A 23,136-nucleotide genomic window follows, 5' to 3' on the forward strand; every position below is an offset into this window, starting at 1 on the left:
GGAAACAGAGGTTCAAAGAGATTAAATAATGTCCCCAAGGTTATATAGCTCATAAGTGGCAGAGCCGGCATTTGAAACCAGGTTTGACAAAGCCTAGGCCTTTTACCAACTTACTTGACTAGTTATTGTAATAATTTCATTACTTGACATTTTTATGAGGTTTTGTAGTTTTAAAGCACTTTCACAAGATCAGCCCCAAAGCAGGGTTTCGTGGTAAAGCACCAGCTTGAAGTCTAACATGTGTTTGAGTCCTAGTCCTTTGCTCACCCTGTGACCTCGGAGAAATGACTTGACTTCTTTCGGCCTCTGAATTCTCATCTCTAAAATGAGAGCATGGAACTAGATGATTTTTCAGGGTCCTTCCACTGCTACTCTTTTTTTTTTTTTTTTTTTTTTTTGTGGAGCGCAGGCTCTGGACGCGCAGGCTTAGCGGCCATGGCTCACGGGCCCAGCCGCTCCGCGGCATGTGGGATCTTCCCGGACTGGGGCACAAACCCGTGTTCCCCGCATTGGCAGGCGGACTCTCAACCACTGCGCCACCAGGGAAGCCCCAGTGCTAATCTTTTTACCGAGAGATGATATAAGGTAAAACTGCAATCTGTATCATTAGCTAGCAAACTTCTTGATTATAATGTACAGTAAGAGATTCATTTTGCATCATGACTCAGCATACACACACACACACACACACACACACACACACACACACAATTGAAACATACGTTTTACAGAGCATACGGAAGCTGCCAGACCCACCGGGTTTTGCTGCCGTAATACACAATCTCCAAATCTCAAAGCAGCCAGCGTTTTGTCTGGCTCACAAGGTGGTTGGGGACACAGCTCCACCTTGTCCTTCCAGGACTCAGGCTGATGGAGCAGCCTCCATCTCAAAGGTCACCAGTTTTTTATTTTTTTCCTTTTATTTTATTTTTTAATTTTTATTTTATATTGGACTATAGTTGATTAACAATGTTGTATTAGTTTCAGGTGTACAGCAAAGTGATTCAGTTATACATACACATATATCTATTCTTTTCCTTTTTCATTTTTCTATTCTTTTTCAAATTCTTTTCCCATTTAGGTTATTACAGAATATTGAGCAGAGTTCCCTGTGCTATACAGTAGGTCCTTGAGAGCCTGCATGCCACAAACTGCAGAGCCCACACGCCCTGGAGCCCGCGCGCCACAACTAGAGAGAAGCCTGCGCACCACAACGAAGAGCCCGTGCTGCAACGAAAGATCCCACATGCCTCAAAGAAGAACCCACGTGCTGCAACTAAGACCTGATGCAGCTAAAAAAAAGAAAAATAGAAGGAAAAAAAAAAAGGACTGGCTTATATCCAGTTGGAAGTGAAACAGTTAAGAGTAAATCCTAGTTTTAGCCAATCAGAGGTTATTTTACTGGTTTTACACAGGAAATGTCATAGTGTCCATGTTTCTGCTTAAAGAGAAAACAAAACCAATCAGAACGTTGCTTTATTTTAACACAATTAGTCAGGCTCTCATCACAGGAAGCAAACTCTAATCACTCTCATCACATCCACTGATACAGCAGGAGCAGATTATTGATCTGGCTGAAGAGGGGCAGACCTGCAGTGACTGAACTGAGCAGGTATCCAGAGTGCTGCAGTATTTAGCAAACAAAGAAAAGCCACCCCTTGGATCATGGATGTTATGGTTAGGAAACCCCCAGTACCTCGGTCATTATGAAACAACAACTGAGTTTGTAGGAAACAGACTGAACCCACACCCTAGAATGAGAATTATTTACAGTCTACAATTAACATTCTATAATTATATGGCTCAAACTCCATATATGGCTCTCACAACAGTGAGAAGCCCACGTAACACACAAAAAAAAAAAAGAAAGAAAAGGAGTCCTCAAATCTGGAAGCTTCTCCCACCCAGCCTATAGCCTGGGGTTGTCTTTGTGCTCACAGCTTCCCAGTGAGTCAGAAGATATCTGAATGCTTGGATCTGCCTGACGTTTTGCTGTTTATTTAGGACAAGACCAAGCCAAGAGTCACATCATTTAAAACACGTGAAAAGAGGTAAGTAATTTGTCTCCTATTAAAAAGGTGAGACGCATTGACAAGATTAACAGAGGCCCCTCCCTTCTGCAGAATCCAGCCCACAAACTGGGTGGAGAGTTGGACGTGAACTGTGAAGAGAGCGAGAGGGAAGGGCGGGTCTCGGACTTGGCGGATTTCGGTTGGGTGTGGATTCTGTGTTTGCAAGAGAAGATGCCGCAGGGTCTTTCTGCAATGAGAAGCCCCATAACAGAAATTAAGGTAGGTCCTGGTCCATAGACTTTTTTTTTTTTTTTTTTTTTTTTGCGGTACGCGGGCCTCTCACCGCTGTGGCCTCTCCCGTTGCGGAGCACAGGCTCCGGACGCGCGGGCTCAGCGGCCATGGCGCACGGGCCCAGCCGCTCCGCGGCATGTGGGATCTTCCCGGACCGGGGCACGAACCCGTGTCCCCTGCATCGGTAGGCGGACTCTCAACCACTGCGCCACCAGGGAAGCCCATAGACCTTTTTTTTTTATTCAAGAGATATCTCAAATGCCCGACTGACAGGTGGTTGATGGACACGTGTGGAGAGGCACAGCCTAAGACAAGAGTGAACGGTGAGGCTACCACTAGTGTAGAAGGCATGCTCCTCCTAAAGCATTCAGCTCACATCTTTAGTTGTTTTAAAACAACATAGAACAAAATCACTGCCCCAACAAAACACCTCTGCAGGCCCCATGCTCCCCTCGACCCACACGTTAATAAATCCTGATTGAAAGGGTCAGAAGCTGGTGGAGCGGTGCCTCTGCCTATTCTAAAGGTTGCAAATTTGCCATTCAGTGTTCTTTTCACTTTGCCACTTCAGCCTTGCTCATAAGGAGAGCCTTACTCAGATGATTTACCCAAGAACATGGTGATAATTCTTTCTGGAGACAAGGGTAGAATGGATCGTATTAATTACATCCAGGTGTGGTTATTTACTGTGTTAGAGTTTAGAATCTATACCAGTAAACATAAAGATGATTTTGCATCCATCAGTACTATCTGGTTATGGAAATGTGTTGATTTCCAGAGTTATTTAAACTTTATCTCTTTAAGCAAACGAAAGCCATTAAGCCAATAATAATAAGTAACATTTATCCTTCTGTGAGTCACACGCTATATACTTTGCATGGAATACCTCATTGTCTCATTTAATGCTTGCAACAACCCTCCAACGTAGGTATTGTTATTAATTTCATTTTACAAATAAGAATGCCGCCGAGGACAGAGAGGTTATGTGACTTTTCCAAAGTCACACAGTAAGTGGCAGAGATGGAATTTGAACCTGGGGGTGTGGCCAAGTTACCATCCATAATTCTGACTAATTAACTAACAGTAAACCTCTTGTCCTTCCATGGACTCCATGAATTCTCTTGAATTCTTTCGTAGGCCAGTGGAGGGAGACACTGCAGAGCCTTAGACCTGCAGCCATCTTTACTCCCACTGCCTGGCAGAAAGAGAGTTTCATGAGGCGTGTTCCTTGCAACCCCTTGACCCCTATTTCTTCCTGGAGCATCGTTATCTCTGTTGCTGTTCCTCAGAGCAATGGCGAGGGTCTTGGAGTAAGGGCCTAACTGCATACTTACTGCCAGTTGGAGCGTGTGAGAGAATGTCCGGGTTGTGCGTGGACAGGTAGATGAAAATCCTATTAGCGTGAAAGCCTGATGCATCCCAGGTGAGTGAGCTAGGACTGGATGGCTGTTCCCCAGGGCTAAGACTTCCAAAACTGGGGAGACCCCTTGGCTTCCTTTTGACTTCCCAGGTAGCACGCCAGATACAGAAGGCATGGCCCCTTGAGGAGTGAAAATGTTCTGGGGTGCAGAAGCTTGGGAATGCTTGGGAAAATGTTCGGGGTGCACCTGCTGGGAATTAACAAAGAAAGATTTTTTTTTTAGTTCAACGCCGGTCAAGATGTTTTCTGCTTCAGTACCACGGGGACTTGGTATCAGGTCCCTAGAGAAATAAGGACATAAAGGGATTGTTAATGAATCATAGCAAAGAAGAGCTAGGCCGATACGCAGCCTTAGGGAACGGAGGGAGTGAAGCTGTCTTGCTTGTGATGGAATAAAAGAGTTTGACCCAGGTGGGATAACATTTCAATATCTTCAGCCGTTAACAGGCTGTAGCTGTTGCAGTTTGTAAACTGCTTTCTCTCGGCCTGGATAGGGTCTGAGTTCCTCCTTGGCTGTCTTAGTCTCACTTTGGCTCTGTCTGGCCCAACAGATCACCTGAGTTTCTGCCACATCTCCCACCTAAGCCCTCTGGGCCTGCCTATCCATTGCCCATCCACTGTCAGGCTCTGCCCCGTGGCAGCCTCATCCTCTGCCACAGGGCGTTGGGTAGGTTTGCAGGTTCTGCTGCCTTCCAAGGTCTCTTGGAGCTTCAGGGACTCCTGGGCCCTGGGACTGAGAGCTGCCTGGAGAACCTCAAAGTCAAGGCCTCCCTCTACTAACTGCACCGACCACCAGGTTGCCAGAAGTGGCTGTTACTTTTCAGAGTCTTAACTGAGAAGGAAGGTAGAAATCTCTCTTCCTATTGGCTTTCTTCTCCAGGTTTTAGGCTTTCTCCTGGAGAGGGGAAGTCAGGACACACTCTGAGCACTGCATTCTCCATCCTTCTTCTCTGACCTCTGTGATTTAAGGGAACTTAAAAGTGACTCACTGAATAACCTCTTTGGACTTTAGTTTCCTCATTTGGTCCATTCTCACTTTCTTCTTCCCATAATCCCATCAGTTAGAAGAAGTGAGCTTTTCTTATTTCCCTGACATTGCAGCCACCTTGAAACATGGAGCAAGAAGTCTTTTTTTTTTTTTTTTGGCCCTCCCACACCCATGTGGCTTTTGGGATCTTAGTTTCCCGAGAGCCCGGGGCCATTGGCAGTGAAAGCGCAGAGTCCTAACCACAGGACAACCAGGGAATTCCCAAGGAGCAGGAAGTCTTGTGTCCCAGCTGTCATGGGCAGAAAGGGTGGCTTTTCTATACTAGGAAGAACCCTTTGAATTAGTCCACTAGGCTTAACCTTGATGTAGTAAAAAGACTCCACAGCTAAAAGCTACTGCAAACCCTCATTATCTCTCCCCATAAAGCCTGATTTTATTGTCTTTCTAAAGAGGGCAAATACACTCTATCACCCTGAGGCTTAATAATGGCTCCTTCTCAGAGGTGAGAGAGTGCAATAAAACATAATTCAAGGGCGAAATTACAATGCACAGCGCTAACATTTCCAAACCACATTTTTAAAACTATCACCATCTAACCATTCCCTCAAGGCCTCCTTTATATTGAAGATCAGCACATATTAAATTGGAAGCATATTTCTGCTCTGCAAATTGATTCATGTTTCACTCAGATTAAACTACTCATCTTCAGTAACAGGTGTCAGGCACCTACACCCTAATCCGTGTCCACAGTAAATGGAGATCTTATCCGAGGGTCTTTTGGTGAGAAGTTAACCATTTCCAGCACACAGCAAGTGCTCTTTCATCCAGGAGACCATTTGAGACGATACAGAGTGGAAAAACCACTCAATCTGCAGTGGGGAAACATAAGCCGTGGTCCTTGTTTTGCCACTCTTGACCTCTGTGATATAAGGGAATTTAAAGCGACTCCCGTAATAATCTCTTTGACCTTTCGTTTCTTCCTTTGATAAGACGTTCTCTTTAAGGACCATTCTCAATATTTATATTGTTACTAAAAAACAAAACAAAACAAAAAACCTTCAGCATTCTTCATTTATAATGTTATGGAATGCTGCCCCCTTGTGTTTTCTCGGGGTTCATCTAGTTTTACAAAATTTAAATACATTCTTCATTTTAAATTGATTAAAATTCTTCATTTAAAAATTGATCTGTTATGCTCAACTCCCACTGAATCAAATATTCCTGATACTTGGTTTAAAAAATAAATTAAAAGAAGTTCCCTTGGGACTTCTCTGGTGGCTCAGTGATTAAGAATCTGCCTGCCAATGCAGGGAACACGGGTTCGAGCCCTGGTCCGGGAAGATCCCACATGCTGTGGAGCAACTAAGCCTGTGCACCACAACTACTGAGCCTGTACTCTAGAGACCGTCAGCCACGACTACTGAGCCTGTGTGCCACAACTACTGAAGCCAGTGCACTTACAGCCCGTGCTCTGCAAAAAGAGAAGCCACCGCAATGAGAAGCCCGCGCACCGCAATGAAGAGTAGAGCCCGCTCGCCCCAACTAGAGAAAGCCCGCAGGCAGCCGCGAGGACCCGACGTAGCCAAAGATAAATGAATAAAAATAAATTTAAAAATTCTAAAGTTAAAAAAAAAAAAGAAGTTCCCTTATAAATGCCAATCCCATTCCATTAAATCGGTCATCCTTTCTTATTTGGAATGCTGAAGATACTCAGATGAAGAATTGTGTTGTAACTCATCTGTCACTTGGGAAATTGTGGAAAATTTGTTTTTGGGAAATTGTGGAAAACATTGTCCAAACAAATTCCAGTGCCTAGGATCACTTAAGGACTTTAAAATGACTTCCACTGTGCAGTTCCCTCAGTCAGATTCAGTACAAATTATATTTTTAAAATAAATGTTCTAATAGAATTAGAATATACATACACAAAGTGCACAAACCATAAGTGTACAGCTCAGTAAATTATCAAAAAATGAACCCAACACCTATAACCAAAATCGGAGTCAGGAAATGGAACATTACCAGAGCCCCAGAAGCCTCCCTAGGTGCCCCTCCTAATCACTACTCTGTCCTTTCTTTCCAAAGGTAACCACTGTCTTGACTTCTAATACCATAGGTTCATGAGGTAAGGGTGAGGGAAGCAGTCTATATCTTGATCTGGGTTAGATGTGTAGGGTGATGTCACATTTTATATATTACATATGTAAGAATACATTGAGACATCATACACAAAAATAAACTCAAAACGGCTTAAAGACTTAAGTATAAGACATGACACCATAAAACTCCTAGAAGAGAACATAGGCAAAACATTTGCTGACATAAATCGAAGTAATTCTTTCTTAGATCAGTCTCCCAAGGCAAAAGAAATAAAAGCAAAAATAAACAAATGGGACCTAATCCAACTTAGAAGTTTTTGCACAGCAAAGGAAACCATAAACAAAATGAAAAGACAACCTATGGACTAGGAGAAAATATTTGCAAATGATGTGACAAACAAGGGCTTAATTTCCAAAATATACAAACAGCTCATGCAGCTCAATACCAAAAAAAAAAAAAGCAACCTAATCAAAAAATGGGCAGAAGACCTAAATAGACATTTCTCCAAAGAAGGCATACATGTAGCCAACAGGCATGTGAAAAAATGTTCAGCATTGCTAATTATTAGAGAAATGGAAATCAAAACTACAATGAGGTATCATCTCACATCAGTCAGAATGGCCAACATCAAAAAGTCTACAAATAACAAATCCTGGAGAGGTTGTGGTGAAAAGGAAAAACTTCTACACTGTTGGTGGGAATATAAATTGGTGCAGCCACTATGGAGAATAGTATGGAGGTTCCTTAAAAAACTAAAACTAGAGTTACCATGTGATCCAGCAATCCCACTCTTGGGCATATAGCCAGAAAAAATGAAAACTCTAATTCAAAAAGATACATGTACACCAATGTACATAGCAGCATTATTTACAATTGCCAAGACTTGGAAGCAACCTAAATGTCCATCAACAGATGAATGGATAAAGAAGATGTGAGATACACACACACACACACACACACACACACACACACGAAGGAATATTACTCGGCCGTAAAAAAGAATGAAATATTGCCATTTGCAGCAACATGGATGGACCTAGAGATTTTCATGCTAAGTGAAGTAAGTCAGAGAAAGACAAATACCATATGATACAACTTATATGTGGAATCTAAAAAAAAATGATAAAAATGAATGTATTTACAAAACAGAAAAAGACTCACAAACATAGAAAACAAATCTATGGTTACCAAAGGGGAAAGGAGAGGGGAGGGATAAATTAGGAGTTTGGGATTAACAAATATACACTACTATATATAAAAAGATAAACAACAAGGACCTACTATATACCACAGGGAACTATATTCAGTATCTTATAATAACCTATAATGGAAAAGAATCTGAAAAAGAATATATATGACTGAATCATTTTGCTGTATACCTGAAACTAACACCACATTGTAAATCAACTATACTTTTATTTTTTTAAAATCAAAGAAAAAAATACATTGAGCTCTATACTTAAGTTTGTGCATTTTGCTGCATACAAATTACACCTCAGTAATTAATTCCAGCTTTTCTAGTTGGTTCTCAATGGTAGAGCTGACTCAAAATAACCTTATTTTTATGTTAACACCTTACCTAACTGTAGTATGATTATCAAAACCAGGAAATTAAAATCATTACTATGCTATTAACTAAAATGTAGACCTCATTCCAATATCATCAGTTTTTCAACTGTTGTCCTTTTTGTGTTCCAGGATCCTATCCAGGATCCCGAATTATATTTAGCAGTTATTTCTCCTTCATCCACTCCAATCTGTGACAGTTCTGACTGGAAGCTTCTCTTTCAGACACACAAATACAATCACACCTGAAGTTTCATGATGTTTAACAGCTTCTTATAGATTGGACCCTAGATTTCCACCATTTCACTAGGTCTTCTCTTCAAGACCTACTTTGTTCCAATATAGTAACGCACTGTCACCAAGGACATGTGGCCTTGTCCCCAGGTCTAATTGCTTCTCTCAAGGAGTAGCTGTGTCAGGTCAGGCTGACTCCACTCACCTCCTGGAATTTTTGTAAAACTTGTCTCTCTCATGAGCTTAGAAATTCAAGAGACATCTTTACTGTCACTTCAAGGCTGGATTAATGGTGGCACTGATGGTGTGCAGCTAGCTACACCACCACTTACCTTTATCAATTTCTTTGATGTGTGCCAGGATGTGATGAGCTTGGGATGGCTTAGACGTCATTATTGTAGCCAGAAATTGTCCAGTTGTGTATGGCCAGGTTAAATAGGAAAGTGGGAAGAACATACAGGTGTGTGTGAGAGAGAATGGCAAATGTAGAGCAGGAAGGAGGGTTTTCACTCCAAAACAGTATTAGGATCTTAATGCTTGCTTCAGGCTCTCTTTCCTAGAGAACCTTGTCTAACACAAGGGATTTATTTAAAATAATACTAGCTCATGTCTCAAAATGAACCTATGTTGTGTCTGGCCCTGAGTCAAGCCCTTTCACTGGATTATTGAATACAAACTTCCCAATAGTCCAATAAAATGGCATTATCTTGCAGATGAGGTAACCATCACGCAGAGAAGTTAGGTAACTTCTTTAAAGATCACACAGTAAGTAGGATGCTTTGTTTTAGGAGCATGCTGTTATTCTAACCAACTTTATATAGAATTACCTGGAGAACTTGCTTCCCATAGCACCACAATATTAATGACTTGGACATGCAATGCCTGTATTATTCGTGCAAAAAGGATTCTACCCAAGCAATTAAACACAGAATACTTAATTGAAAAGGTTGAGAAGGTTTTGTCAGAATGAGGAGCTTATTAAAAATGTGTTTAAACATAAAACAAACTCTCTTTTTGTGGTAATGGTGTAGAAAATAAACCCATGAAAATTTAAGAGCTAATTTTGGGAAAAAAATTGCTTGAAGCAGCTTGTGTAAGTGATGTAGGTAGGTTTTGATCCATCATTGGGTTGTGAAATATATTGAGTGGGTTGAAACCAGTGCCAAAAGAAAAGAAAAGAAAAGAAAAATCTTATAAAAAAGAATAGGATAGAATAGAAATGATCTATTTACACATAGTAAAAGTGTGTATTGTTTTGTGAAGCTTTTCTTTGTAAATGTGTGTTAGAGTGTATGTGTGTGTGATGTAATTTTTTTCCATTGCGGTGAAAAAGGTTTTTAAAACACTGATATATTTGGTGACAGTATCACATAGTTTAAAAAACAGAACAAAATGTTTCTGGAGTCAAAGACATGTAGGTTCAAATTATTTACCCAACTATAATTTTAGTAAGAATTTAAGTCCAATCTGCTTGCTTTCCTGCTGCTCTTCAATGGAGAGTATTGTAGAAAACATTTAGAGTCTCCTGAATTTTCTTTTCATGAGTAAGACCATGTCTCTTAATGCTCACAAAACATCACTGAAATGCACTTCTAAGAGGCTGTGTTCCAAACTTACTTCTACCCATGATGGGCTGGACCCCACAGACCTTTGCACCTGGTTCTTACATATCATCCATCATGGCATCTTTCTCACTCTCTCCACACCTGGGAGAATCTTAAGGTTGTTGAGGGACTTGGGCTAGTACTTGACTCAGATTCTGACATATCTTTGGTACAGAAAATGTTTATTCTCAGAATCATTTCTTCCCAGATGATTCATTCCTGAGACCAAGCAAAGCATCCAAGTTTTTAGGGACATTCTTGGGCAGGAGAAGACCAGGAGGTCATCTAGTCATGGTGAAATGGAAAACAATTAAACTGGGGAGGAATCTGAACTCCCTTTTGGCAGTACCCTCTATTTTTCCAGGCTCGCTGCCCAAGCATAGATTCACTCGGCCTTTAACAGCCATCTACATGACACAGTAGGAATCATTTCATGACAGAAGTGGGGGCTGGAAAAGACCTAGCTTAATATCAAACCAGATAGTCTGAGGATGGGAAGGAGACTCAACTTCTTAGTGTTTCCACAACCCTTGTGTTTACAACTAGATTCCTCTTCCCTGGAATTTTAACTTCTACTCTTGGAGCAGAGAACATTTTTAAATGCTTTCACACTAGAAAAGACCCACCCACAAATTAAAAAAAAAATAACCTCTGTAAAAATTATAAAAGAAAGGCATAATAATTATAGAGAACATTAACAACAGAGAGAAGCAAAAGAAGAAAATTTACACTATCTCACCACTCATGGAAAGCTGTGGTTTACACCTTGGTATATATTCTTCCAGACTTTTTTTTCATGCATATAAAATACAAGTCGTTTGTTTTGCTGTTATGATTGTCATTTAAACATCACATACAGCCATGATAATTCCTTAGGATAATTTCTACAAGTGTAATTACTGTATTTCCTGAGTCAAAGAGTACACACATTTTGAAGGTCCTCTGTCTCAGAACTAGTTTTCATATACGTTCCTAGCCGTCCTCTCCCCTCTAACTTTTATATGCAACCTGTTGAGATTCACAGCACTGCTGTTGTTGTTCTGTTGTAGTCTATAATATCCCCTTTTGCTGAGGAATTATTTGGTGAAAGACAATGTCTGGTCATTTCCCCGAAGGGTAGCAGAATATGCCTTCCCAAATATGCCACTTTAGTATAAAAGATTCTTTTGAACTGAAGGCAAATGAGAAGAAGCAGGTACAAGAAAAACTCTCTGCCTTTCCCTTATTTGCTTAAGAGCACAATATAAATTTATAAAGGTGTCCCTCCCTGCTCCTCTTTTCCATAAAGGGCAGAAGTTAATCACCAGAGACAACTCTAGTCCCTTGTGAGCTTACGAGGTGGCACCATAGGAATCTGCCTAACAAGCCTTGCTAAACTTACCATTTACCTACCGTAAGTTAGTGGCCTCATATATTTCTCTTCCCACAGTTTGCCACCCCTAGAAGCTCAAAGTCTTTTTTTCTTTGTTTTATCACCTCTCTAAAAATGTATTGTTCTTTTGGTAAGATGCTCTATAAGACCAAGTTCTAACCATCCCTTTGAGTTACTCATCACTGGGTATTCCCATGTGTATGCACAATGCACATGTTAGTAAACTTCTGTTTGTTTTTGTCTCGTTAATCTGGTTTTTGTTAGAGCCCCAACTGGAGAACCTAAGATAGATAGCTGGTCTAGAGTCGTCCTCTCGTCCCCCAAAATGCAAAATTTTTAATCTGTATGTTATACAATTAAAATGAGCTCAAGAAACAACTGTGATACATCTTAGATATAAATATTGTGAACTGACATTAATTGGTACAACTGTTGAGACGTACAAGTATAACCAGAAAGCACAGGGCAGTTAGCTTTTTTATGGATAAAACGTGACCAATGGCAGTAGGGTTACAGGGGAGCTTATCTTCTTAGAGGTATCTCTGTAAGGCAACATGGCAGGAAAAAAAAAGTTACAAGATAGGAGAGGCAATTGGTTTACATTTTCAAACTTATCAAATTTCACATGAGAAATCCAACTCATTAGACTCTAAGGTTTAGTTCAAATGTTACTTCCTTAGTGGAGCCTTCTGTATTAGTCAGGGTGCAGAGAAGCAGAACCATTAGGAGATAAACATAGTTGTAAGAATGAAACAGTCTTTGTGACACGATGTCTGGATAGAGTGTATCATTTTGCACACACTAGTATTCTTATACATTGGTCAGCAATGTATAAGAATACTAGTTACCCTATAGCTTTGCCAACAGAATATATCATAATTATTAATTTTTGCCGCTTAGATAAGAAATGGTATTTCTCCTTTTAATTTGAATTTAATTATGAGTGATGCTGAAGAGCTTTTCATAAGTATAAGGAACATTTATATCTTTTTAGGGGGCTACTTTCTGCTTCATGTTTTTTGCCCATTTAGCTAATGGGGTTTGATCAATTTCACCTTGGTGTTAAGAGTGCTTTACACGTTAGTGATATTAGTTCTTATCGGCAATATATGCCGTTAAGTATTTTCTTCCACTTTGTAATTTGCCTTTTGACTTTGCTTATAGAGTTTTGTGCCATGCAAAGCTTCTTTAAAAATATTTTTATTTTATCTAGTTGAATTCATGAATCTTTTCTTTTGTTGTAAATTTTTAGATGTATTTAGAAAGTCTTTCTTTACAGGTTTCAAAGGAACCCACCTGTTTTCTTCTAGTAGTTTCATGGCTTCATTTTTATATTTAGAGTTCTTATCTATTTGTTGTTGTTACTGTTGTTTTTTCCTTTTGTACAGTGTGAGTTGGGGATACAATTTGATCTCTTTCTAAATGGTTTTCCAGTTATTTTGGTCCAATTTTGGTCCAGTGATCGGAGATGTCAACTTTATCACTCATTGCATTTCCATATATATTTGTACTTTCTAGTCTATTTCTCTGATTCATGTGTCTATTCATGAATTATTCCCACATCCTTGCACTTAAAATGGCTTTCTGATATATTTGGTGGTCTGATAGAGATTTATGCCTCTCCCTGTCCCTCAATGGTGCTTCTTTTTTGGTGTTTCCCTGGGTATTCTTGCATGTGTATTTTTCATGTGATTTTTAATATTAACTTATCTCATTTTAAGATAAAAGCTTTTTGGTATTTTTACAGAGGCTTTATGAAACATTTATTAAATTAACTTATGAAAAACTGACAGCTTTATGATGTTGAGTCATTTTATTCAAGAACAAGGGATGCCTGTCCATTTAAGCTCATACATCTTCCAGGAGTGTTTTAGCATTTCCTCATGTAGATTTTCCAAATTTCATGTTAAGTTTATTTCTAAGTATTTTATCTTGTTTTTTTTTTTGCTATTGTAAATGGGATTCACTCTCCCATTACTTTGTGTATATGAAGGATATTAATTTTGTATGTTAATTTTATACCTTGCTATCTTTAAAATTGTATGTGCTTTAGTACTTATTCTTAATTACATCTTTTGCTTTTTAAGCATTTAAAAATAACTTAGCTTATTAGTTTCACTATCTCAAGTCTTTGCAGATCTAGTTCTATCATTTTTGTTTTATTTCTGCTGGCTGTTGCTCATGGTCTATTATTCCCTATGTGTTTTGTGATTTTTTTTGACCATGTATTCATACTCCTTGGAAATCTATCTGTGAAATTATTTGAGGCCTCCATTTAGAGTGAGTTCCTCCAGAAAGGACCCCATTTGCTTCTGCTAGATGTTTAAGGACAATATCAACATGTGACAAATTCAAAACAATTCTTAGCCTTGAGGCTTTTTTTTCAGTTTTAATATTTTTTTATTGAAGTGTAGCTGATTTACAATGTTGTGTTAATCTCTGCTGTACAGCAAAGTGATTCAGTTATATGTAACAATATATATGACTGAATATATACATTTTTTAATATTATTTTCCATTATGTTTTATCATAGGATATTGGATATAGTTCTGTGCTATACAGTAGGATCTTGTTGTTTATCCATTCTATATCTAAAAGCTTACATCTGCTAATCCCAACCTCCCACTCCATCCCTCCCCCACCCTCCTTCCCCTTGGCAACTACCAGTCTGTTCTCTATGTTCATGATTCTGTTTCTGTTTCACAGACAGGTTCATTTGTGTCATATTTTAGATTCCACATATAAGTGATATCATATGGCGTTTGTCTTTCTGATTTACTTCACTTAGTATGATAATCTCTAGTTGCATCCATGTTGCTGCAAATGGCATTATTTCATTCTATTTTATGGCTGAGTAGTATTCCATTGTATATATGTACCACATCTTCTTTATCCATTCATCTGTTGATGGACCTTTAGGTTGTTTCCATGTCTTGGCTATTGTGAATAGTGCTGCTATGAACATAGGGGTGCATGTATCTTTTTGAATTATAGTTTTGTCTGGATATATGCCCAGGAGTGGGATTGCTGGGTCATATGGTAATTCTGTTTTTAGTTTTATGAGGAACTTCCATACTGTTTTCCACAGTTAACCTTGGGGCTTTGTAATTCACACGGATAGTGTGAATTCAGGCCATAAACCTGGATGAGGGCTGTCTTAGAGCTACAGTTTCTCAGGCAATATCTCTCCCCACTCATTCACCCAGTTCCAAGATTAAAAAAAAAAAAAAAAAAAGCCAAGCAACTCTTTACTGTCTGCTTCTGAGAGTGGGTTTATTTCTGGATCTCCTTTTCATTGATGATATAGCCATGTAGGTTCCCAGCTTTATGTGAGGGTCTCCTAGAGGAGTTCTCTCTTTGAGGGCTCTACCCTTGAGCTTGAAAGGCTGCCAAAATAGACCAGACTCCAGGGGTTGGCAGATGCTCGAGGACAAAGCATGCTTGTGTGCTTACTTACCTCTGGGTTCCTGCCTTTTATTAATTTTTGCTTTCTAAGGATTAAAAAAAAATTTCTTACTGGTTTAACAATGTATTTTAAGAGCTTTTATATAAATATGTTGTATAGTTTTGTGGTGTTTTTTAATGGAAATTTGTTAAGAATATGTAGGCTGTCTCACCTCTATCGGCCTTGGAGGTTTAAGGTGATTTTTAAAACACTCAATACATTTAAAATTAACTAAAATTATGATATAGATAACTATTTATACACATGGAAAGATGGTGATGTGATGGTCAGTAAGAAGAAAAAGTTACAAATTGTAAAAGGTATGAGCTCGTCATAAAATATTCACAGAGATCCCTATATACAGAGGAAATAGTTTTAAACCTAGTGGCTATTAACAGTGGCTGTTTCTAGGAGGTTGAATATTGGGTGATTCTTTTTTCTTTTATTTTTCCTTTTGTAATTTTTCATAATGAACATGAATTATTTAGATAAAAGTATTTTTTAAAACTATTTTTAAAATTATATAAATCTGAATGGAAATATTTCAAAACTAAGTAGGAATGGTGTTAAGTTTTTCAAAGCCCTTTGAATATCTTTAATAATTTATCAGCTTTGATTTAAAGCCTCTCTCTTTCTCTCTCCCTCTCTCTTTCTCTACACACACACACACACACACTTTTTGTCCTATGGGCAAAATCACTAGGGTATAGGCTTCTATCTTCTGTAGAGCTATTTGGTCTCTAGGAATGAAAGACTTTCCCCCAAATGAGGCTGTTGGTAGAAAGGGAGCTGACAAGGGTAGTTCTCCTTCAGTGGAATCTTCCAAAAGTTTGGTGGAGTTTGAGGAGGTGAAATGACTTAGATAATGTCTTCCCTGGAAGCATAAAATAGAGGAGCTAATTCCCCAAACGCTTTCCAGCGGATGAGTCTATCATTTTGTATGAATGTTTCCTGGCTGGAATGATTTACCATTTTTTTCCCCTACTACCTCATTTAACTAACTCCAGATGAAGAATCTTACAGCTTTCAACTCTTTTAGAATCTGTCTTGTTAATGGGTCTTTCTAGAATTGACTAGAAAAGTGTATAGAGAGAAATTTAGTATGGAAATCAGTAGACCATGAGCTCCAGGGACACTGTAACAGACCCTTTTCTGGGCAAGCGTGCAAGAAAGTGCCATTCCAACAAGACCAACTGTACATAAAAGCAGCGGCTGTCATACATGACAAAGTTTGGGAAAACAAAAAGAATACACTTGAAACTCCAGGAAAAGTCCACTTGCATGCATCATAAAATTAGGAAAAAAGGGGAAACTGTGGAAGGTCAGCCAAGTCAACTGTTTTCTTTCAGATAGCCCCGCAGACCTGGGGATGACCAACAGTCATTTTAATTGTGAAGTTCAAATGTATAAAATATATTCATAAAATTTAAAGGGGGGCTTCCCTGGTGGCGCAGTGGTTAAGAATCCGCCTGCCAATGCAGGGGACGCGGGTTCAAGCCCTGGTCCGGGAAGATCCCACATGCCGTGGAGCAACTAAGCCCATGCGCCACAAGTACTGAGCCTGCGCTCTAGAGCCCACGAGCCACAAGTACTGAGCCTGCGTGCTACAACTACTGAAGCCCGTGCGCCTAGAGCCCATGCTCCGCAACAAGAGAAGCCAACGCAATGAGAAGCCCACACACAGCAACAAAGAGTAGCCCCCGCTCAGCGCAACTAGAGAAAGCCCGCGCGCCCAGCCACAAAGACCTAACGCAGCCAAAAATAAATAAATAAATTTATATTAAAAAATTTTTTTAAGGGAACTCCTTTCTGAAAAATATTTCGAGTTAACAGAATTTCAGAGCCTCACCAACAGAATTTTTACTTCCTCTCTATGTGGTTGAGTTTAAGTACTAAATAAAATTACTGAAAGCTCTTACAATGTTACAAATGAATATACATTGTATACCAGGAGTAAATCTACTTCTTTCAAAGATCAGATGGATAGTTTATTTTGATCATTGATTTGAAATCTCTTCGATGAAAATGCATTTTTGTCCTGTGTTGTAAGAAAAGGTTTTGAAATCGTGTTCAAGTCTATCATCACAGGTTGTCATAAATTACTTCATTATCACAAGTGCTGATAGATCAGACTTGGCAAGTTCACTGCACAGGAGGTTTGGAATAAGCTGAACGTTTGTCAGGATGTCTCCCCAGTTTAAGACAGGGTCCCTGTGCAGATACCTCCTCGAAGCAAGGAATATATCTAACCTTTATGTTCCTGGACCCTCCTCTGGGTTTCTAAATGGAAGTGTTTCATGGTGTTTGAGGAGATCAAGCGAATTAACTATGCAGCAAGTCAAACCCCATCCTGAAGAGGTGATGCTTCCTGGGAATCTGCCATGAACTACAAGAAACCTTTTTCTTATTTGATTTCTTCATGCTTCCATTTGTTTCTCTAAATGGGTGATACTGTGCGTTCTTTCTATAACCAGAGTTGTGTGGTGAAGATCATGCATGATAGTTTATTTTAGGAAGCTTTGAGAGCAAAGTGGCTATCCCATAAACATTCTTCTTCTCCCCCTCAAAAACAAGATTTTCACACAGTATTGTGAAGCAATTATACTCCAGTAAAGATCTATTAAAACAACAACAACAACAAGATTTTCGGATGAGGGAAGCAAATGAGAAAGACAGAACTGGATGTCTGAATGATTCTTCTGGAAGTGAAATCTGACTAGATCCCTCTTGTGTTTTGAGCTCCCCTTCTCAAGCAGAGTAAAATCCAAAGTCTTTGCCTGAAGGCTTCACCATATCTGGACCCAGAGACCTCTCTGATCTCATCCCTCACTGTGCCTGTCTTGCTCATTTCTCTTATGCCTCACAGGCCTCCTTGCGGTTCCTCCGTCCTCAGAGACTTTGCATTTGTGGTTCTCCCTGCCCTTCTTCCAGTGAATTCCACCACTGGCTCTCTGCCCTCATTCAGTCTCTGCTCCAATGTCGTCTCTGGGGACTCATCCCTGACCTCCCCACCTAAAACAGCAGTTCGTCCTCTTCCACCTCCTCGTCTTATTCTTCTTTCTATCACTTGCCAATGATGTTTTCTGTCTCTCTCTCTCCATGAGTAAGTTCCAAGTAGTTCCTGCTTGAATAAGTATTTGCTGACTGAATGAATATGGGCTGCTGACTAAACGGATGGCTCCGGGGATTCTGTCACCTTAATCACACAGCCAGCATGTGCTACACATATGGATTTAGGTGGATGACTTAAAACTGATGATAGCCACATGGGAAGAATTGAGGAGGCATAACTGATGAATTGTATTCAATTCAATGTAGCAAACATTTATCCAGCCCCTATTATGAGCAAGGCCATATGCGGGGGGTTGGTATTGGCACATCTGCTTCTCTGAAGAAGCCTTATAATCGATTTTTACAAAGAAGAGCCAAAGCAGAAAGGCTTCCTCAGACAGTTGGGACCCCCCCTACTTCTGATTCTTTTTTTTTTTTTAATTTGGTTGCCTGGGGTCTAAGTTGCGGCAGGTAGACTCCTTAGTTGCGGCATGCATGTGGGATCTAGTTCCCTGACCAGGGATCGAACTCAGACCCCCTGCCTTGGGAGCATGGAGTCTTAACCACTGTGCCACCAGGGAAGTCCCACCCCCTTCCGATTCTTGTTGAAATAAATTTAAATTGACAAGCCTTTGTCACATCCCTACTACAATCAAGGCTCTAGGCTGCTGATTAATCCCATTGATGGGCTTCGTAAGGGTGTTGATCCTTCACCTTCAAATAATGGCAAATCTGATACTCAGAAAAAATAATTCAGAAGAGCAATACAGCATAAGATTATAGACTTTGGAGAGCTGTGTTAACCCGAGTACTTCTAGACGTGCAAATGTTAAAGCTATTAAAGTTCTACCAGAATCGTGCACCAACACTGCTCATTGATGTGCACTTTTGATTGAGACAAGAAAAAAATAAATATATTACAAATTAGCCAAAAAATCATATCTTTTCCTCATTATTTTCTGAACATTTAGGACTCACTTTTGTTTAAATACTTATATAGTTAATTTCTGGTATATTTTATCTATATCATTTTATATGAGTAAATTTTAAATGCACACATATATATTAGGACTTTGTTATACAAAGGATGGAATAGAAAGAGTGGAGGGTACAAAGTAGTATCTGGCACAGTTAACATCAGCTAATGGTGAGAACCTACTGGGTGCCTGATACTCTTCTAAGGGCTTAATGGGCTAATTAGATTAGATGAATTAATTCATTTAATAGTCACAACATGCCCATGAGGTAGGTACCCTTACCATTCCCATTTTACAAATTAGGAAACAGGAAAAAAGAGGTTCATTAACTTGTCCAAGGTTAGTAATCGTGCCAGAACTCTGTGTCAGAATCCATGCTCTTAACCACTATTATATTGCCTCCCAGGAAGCTTGCATTCTACCCTGGGCAGGTAGGAAAGAAATGTATCAAATATTAACCAGGGGCTTCCCTGGTGGCGCAGTGGTTGAGAGTCCGCCTGCCGATGCAGGGGACACGGGTTCGTGCCCCGGTCCGGGAAGATCCCACATGCCGCGGAGCGGCTGGGCCCGTGAGCCATGGCCGCTGAGCCTGCGCATCCGGAGCCTGTGCTCCGCAATGGGAGAGGCCACAACAGTGAGAGGCCCGCGTACCGCAAAAAAAATTAAAGAAAAATAAAAAATATTAACCAGAGTTGAGAGCAATAAAAGAGCCTTCTCAAAGTAACCTGTGCTTTTTTTTTTTTTTTTTTGCAGAAGTAGACAGTAATTACTGTAAGACCTCAAAGGAGGGAAAGGCAATTCCGCCTGCGATGGACTTCACCAAAAATCAAGAATGGCTTCTTCATCACAAAAACAATACTGGAGGTAAGAAATTAGGGAGCAATACCTTTAAATTTTTGAAGGAAAATAATTTCTAAGCTAGAATTCTATGCACAGCCAAACTGGTAATGAAATTTGAGCATAAAGACATACAAGGTCTCAAAAATGTATCGATTTCCCGCCCCCCATGCCCTTGTCTTAGGATACCACTAGAGGATGTCCTTCCTCAGAATGAGGGAATATTTATCATCATCTCATTATCTATATGAGATGATGGATGTTCACTAAACTTATTGTGGTAATCACTTCATGACATATGTAAGTCAAATCATTACGCTGTATGCCTTAAACTTATACAGTGCTGTATGTCAATTATATCTCAGTAAAACTGAAAGAAAAAATTAAAACAACAAAAAAGAGGGAGTATAATTCAATCTAGGAAGATGTGCAAAATTGAGAACACGGTATCCAGTAGAGGAGAGAACCCCCAGAATAATGACTGTGGTGTAGATAATTCGTAATTCAGCTGTAAAGGGCAGCCACCCAGATGGAAGCGGCAAGACTCAGGAGACAAGCTGTTTGGAGCTGTCAGCACTGTGCCTGCTGCTGTGGAACCATCTTTTAACCAGAGAAAACTCCTGGAGAAAGTATCAACCCAAACAAGGGAATATACTGAGAAAGAGGAAGGTATGATATCCAGGAAATAGGGAAGCCAATCTTGGAGAAAGAAGGAATTCCAAGTTTGGTAGAAAACAAAGGCCAGGATGACAACTGAGCAGCAGGTCTAAAGGAAAACCTGCCTGGAGAAGAGGGATGTTTAAAAATATTTTTACCTGATATCAGTGACTTTGGGACATTGCACGGAGACGTTATTGGAAGTAGTTGGAAAGATTAGCAATAAGCAAAAATCAAATAAAGCAAAGGAAAAGCAAGACAATTATTAACTTTAGAGAAAACCTAAAAGTAGAAGGAAAAATGATCATAATACATTATGATGCTTTTATGTGAATATTTGCAAAGCATAGGAATGGAAACACTGAATATGGAGGTAAACATCATATGGGGAAGATAAAAGAGGAGAAAACGGATGGCAGCCTGAAAGAGCTACATCCTCTTCTACCGTAACAGGAAATATAGAAATGATGTTTAAAATTGATTATTAAACACATAGCAGTACATACATTATATCGAGAAATATGGAGATTTGAAAATGTCAAAGAAAAACTGCTAAAAGAGTCAAAGGTGATTACTTCTGGTGAGCAGAAGTAATATTTTTTTAACAAGTTTTTAGTATTATTTAAATTTTAAAATTACATATATAAATTATTTTAGTAAAATGGTATAAAAAAATTAAGTGTCCATGTGGGCTTTCACAGAAGTTTGGTATCCAAACGACTCTCAGTAAAGATTCTTCTTCTTCTGTGGTATTATTATTATTGGAAAGAGTCTGGACTTATTGTCAGATGCTGTTGAATCTCATAATATCTGCCACTGATGCTTTCTGGGGATTTAATGCATGGGATCTCAGTTTCTTCATTTGTAAAGTGAAGGGGTTACCATATATGTATATATGTATAAAATCTCTTAGGCCTGCTCCAGCCCTATTATGTTATGAACAGGACCTGTTATGCAACATGCATACACTGACAGGTTGCAGTCACACATGCGAAACTTGGCTGTTTTTTTTGTTTTGTTTTTGTTTTTTTTTTTTGGTACGCGGGCCTCTCACTGTTGTGGCCTCTCCCGTTGCGGAGCACAGGCTCTGGACGCGCAGGCTCAGCGGCCATGGCTCACGGGCCTAGCCGCTCCGCAGCATGTGGGATCTTCCCGGACCAGGGCACGAACCCGTGTCTCCTGCATCGGCAGGCGGACTCTCAACCACTGCGCCACTAGGGAAGCCCTTGGCTGCTTTTAAAGTCCTGACTTTGATCTACGCTGTGGAGCCGAGAAGATGAGGAATGTCTTAATCACTGGTTCAAGAACATGAAAGGTGATTGTGAGACAAAGAGGGGATTCCAGCACCAGGAAGGACATTTTAAGACAATATGATTTCAACCTCTGGAATGAGTCTTACCTTGCAGAGCTGATATATTTAAAATGGGATGATGTACTTGAATGCTCTTTGTAAAGTGAAAATCCTATACAAGCATAAGCTGTATCTCTAGTATTGTTTGGAAAGGGGTCAGTGCACTCTAGTGGGGAAAGCTCTGGCCTGGGAGTTAAAACATTTGAATTCTAGTGTTGACTTTGCCATTAATCCCCCAGGTAAGTTTGACAAACTCTCTCATGTCTTTTATCGCAGCTTCAGGTTTGGTAAAATGAAGATGGACTTGGAGTTCTTCAGTTAGCAGAAAAAGAAATCAGATTTGGCAAAAATAGGGTAGCTCACAGAGCTGAGACAAAAGCTTCAGGAAGGCCAGGAGCCAGATACTGTGGAGCTCTGGGCAGGGCTGATATTCAAACGATAAAACAACAAGATGGCGCAGGCAAATCGGAACGGATACCAGTAGCCACACAGAGACCTAGCGGCACTCAGCTCATACACGGTGTCTCAATCCATGCTGTGACAAAATTCCACAGTCTGGGTAGCTTATAAAGGACAGAAATATATTTCTCACAGTTCTGGAGGCTGCAAGTCGAAGCTCAGGTTGCCAGCATGGCGGAGGGCAGGCTCCCTTCCAGGTCCCGGACTTGCCATTGTAGTGAGAAAGGGCGAGGCATCTCTCTAGGCAAGAATGCTAATCCCATTCATGATAAGCGTTCCACCCTCAAGAGTTGCAATCAACTCCCAAGGCCCCGCCTCCTAAAACTATCACCTTTGAGAGTCAGGATTTCAACATGTGACTTTTAGGGAGACACAAACATTTAGACCATAGCACAGGGGTTACCTCTTGAGCTGCTGTATCAGAGGGAAAGCAGGCGTAGTGATCCCAGGAAGGGGATGCTGGGGAGGACATCCAGGGTGGTGGAGAGGCAGCTGTTTACCAACTGGCAGGGAGGTATTTCAATATTTTAACAGCCGGTACAGCTGTATTGGTGTGTTTCTGCAGGATGTCTAGATTTAAGGAGCTATTTATTGTTACTGCAGGCCTCACTGCTAGGATGAATCGAGATAAAAATTTAGCACTTTGTTCCTCCTCTTGTGTCCCACTGCGTTACAGTCACATTTGAGGGAGAGAGTGTGTGGTTGGCCTAGTTGCGAGCTCCTGCCCACACTCGGCTAGAGGAGAACAGAGCACTCGGAGCTGACAGCCC

The 23,136-nt window shown here is 40.1% G+C and overlaps 1 protein-coding gene across 4 annotated transcripts in view; it reads left to right on the plus strand.

Annotated features, from left to right (window-relative positions):
- Positions 1-1,130: 1,130 nt before the first annotated feature.
- Positions 1,131-23,136, plus strand: part of COL14A1 (collagen type XIV alpha 1 chain) — a 267,412-nt gene continuing 245,406 nt past the window's right edge. For 2 of the 4 annotated variants that reach the window (XM_073794695.1, XM_019932069.3), the window contains exons 1-3: positions 1,131-2,051; positions 2,124-2,291; positions 19,816-19,926. The gene's annotated coding sequence lies outside the window, so the exon portion shown is untranslated. Of the gene's footprint in view, positions 2,052-2,117; positions 2,292-19,815; positions 19,927-23,136 lie in introns of those variants that run through there. The other 2 variants (XM_019932070.3, XM_073794696.1) reach the window with 2 other exon arrangements.

This window comes from Tursiops truncatus, chromosome 17 (assembly GCF_011762595.2).
Source record: "Tursiops truncatus isolate mTurTru1 chromosome 17, mTurTru1.mat.Y, whole genome shotgun sequence".
Lineage (NCBI taxonomy): Eukaryota > Metazoa > Chordata > Mammalia > Artiodactyla > Delphinidae > Tursiops > Tursiops truncatus.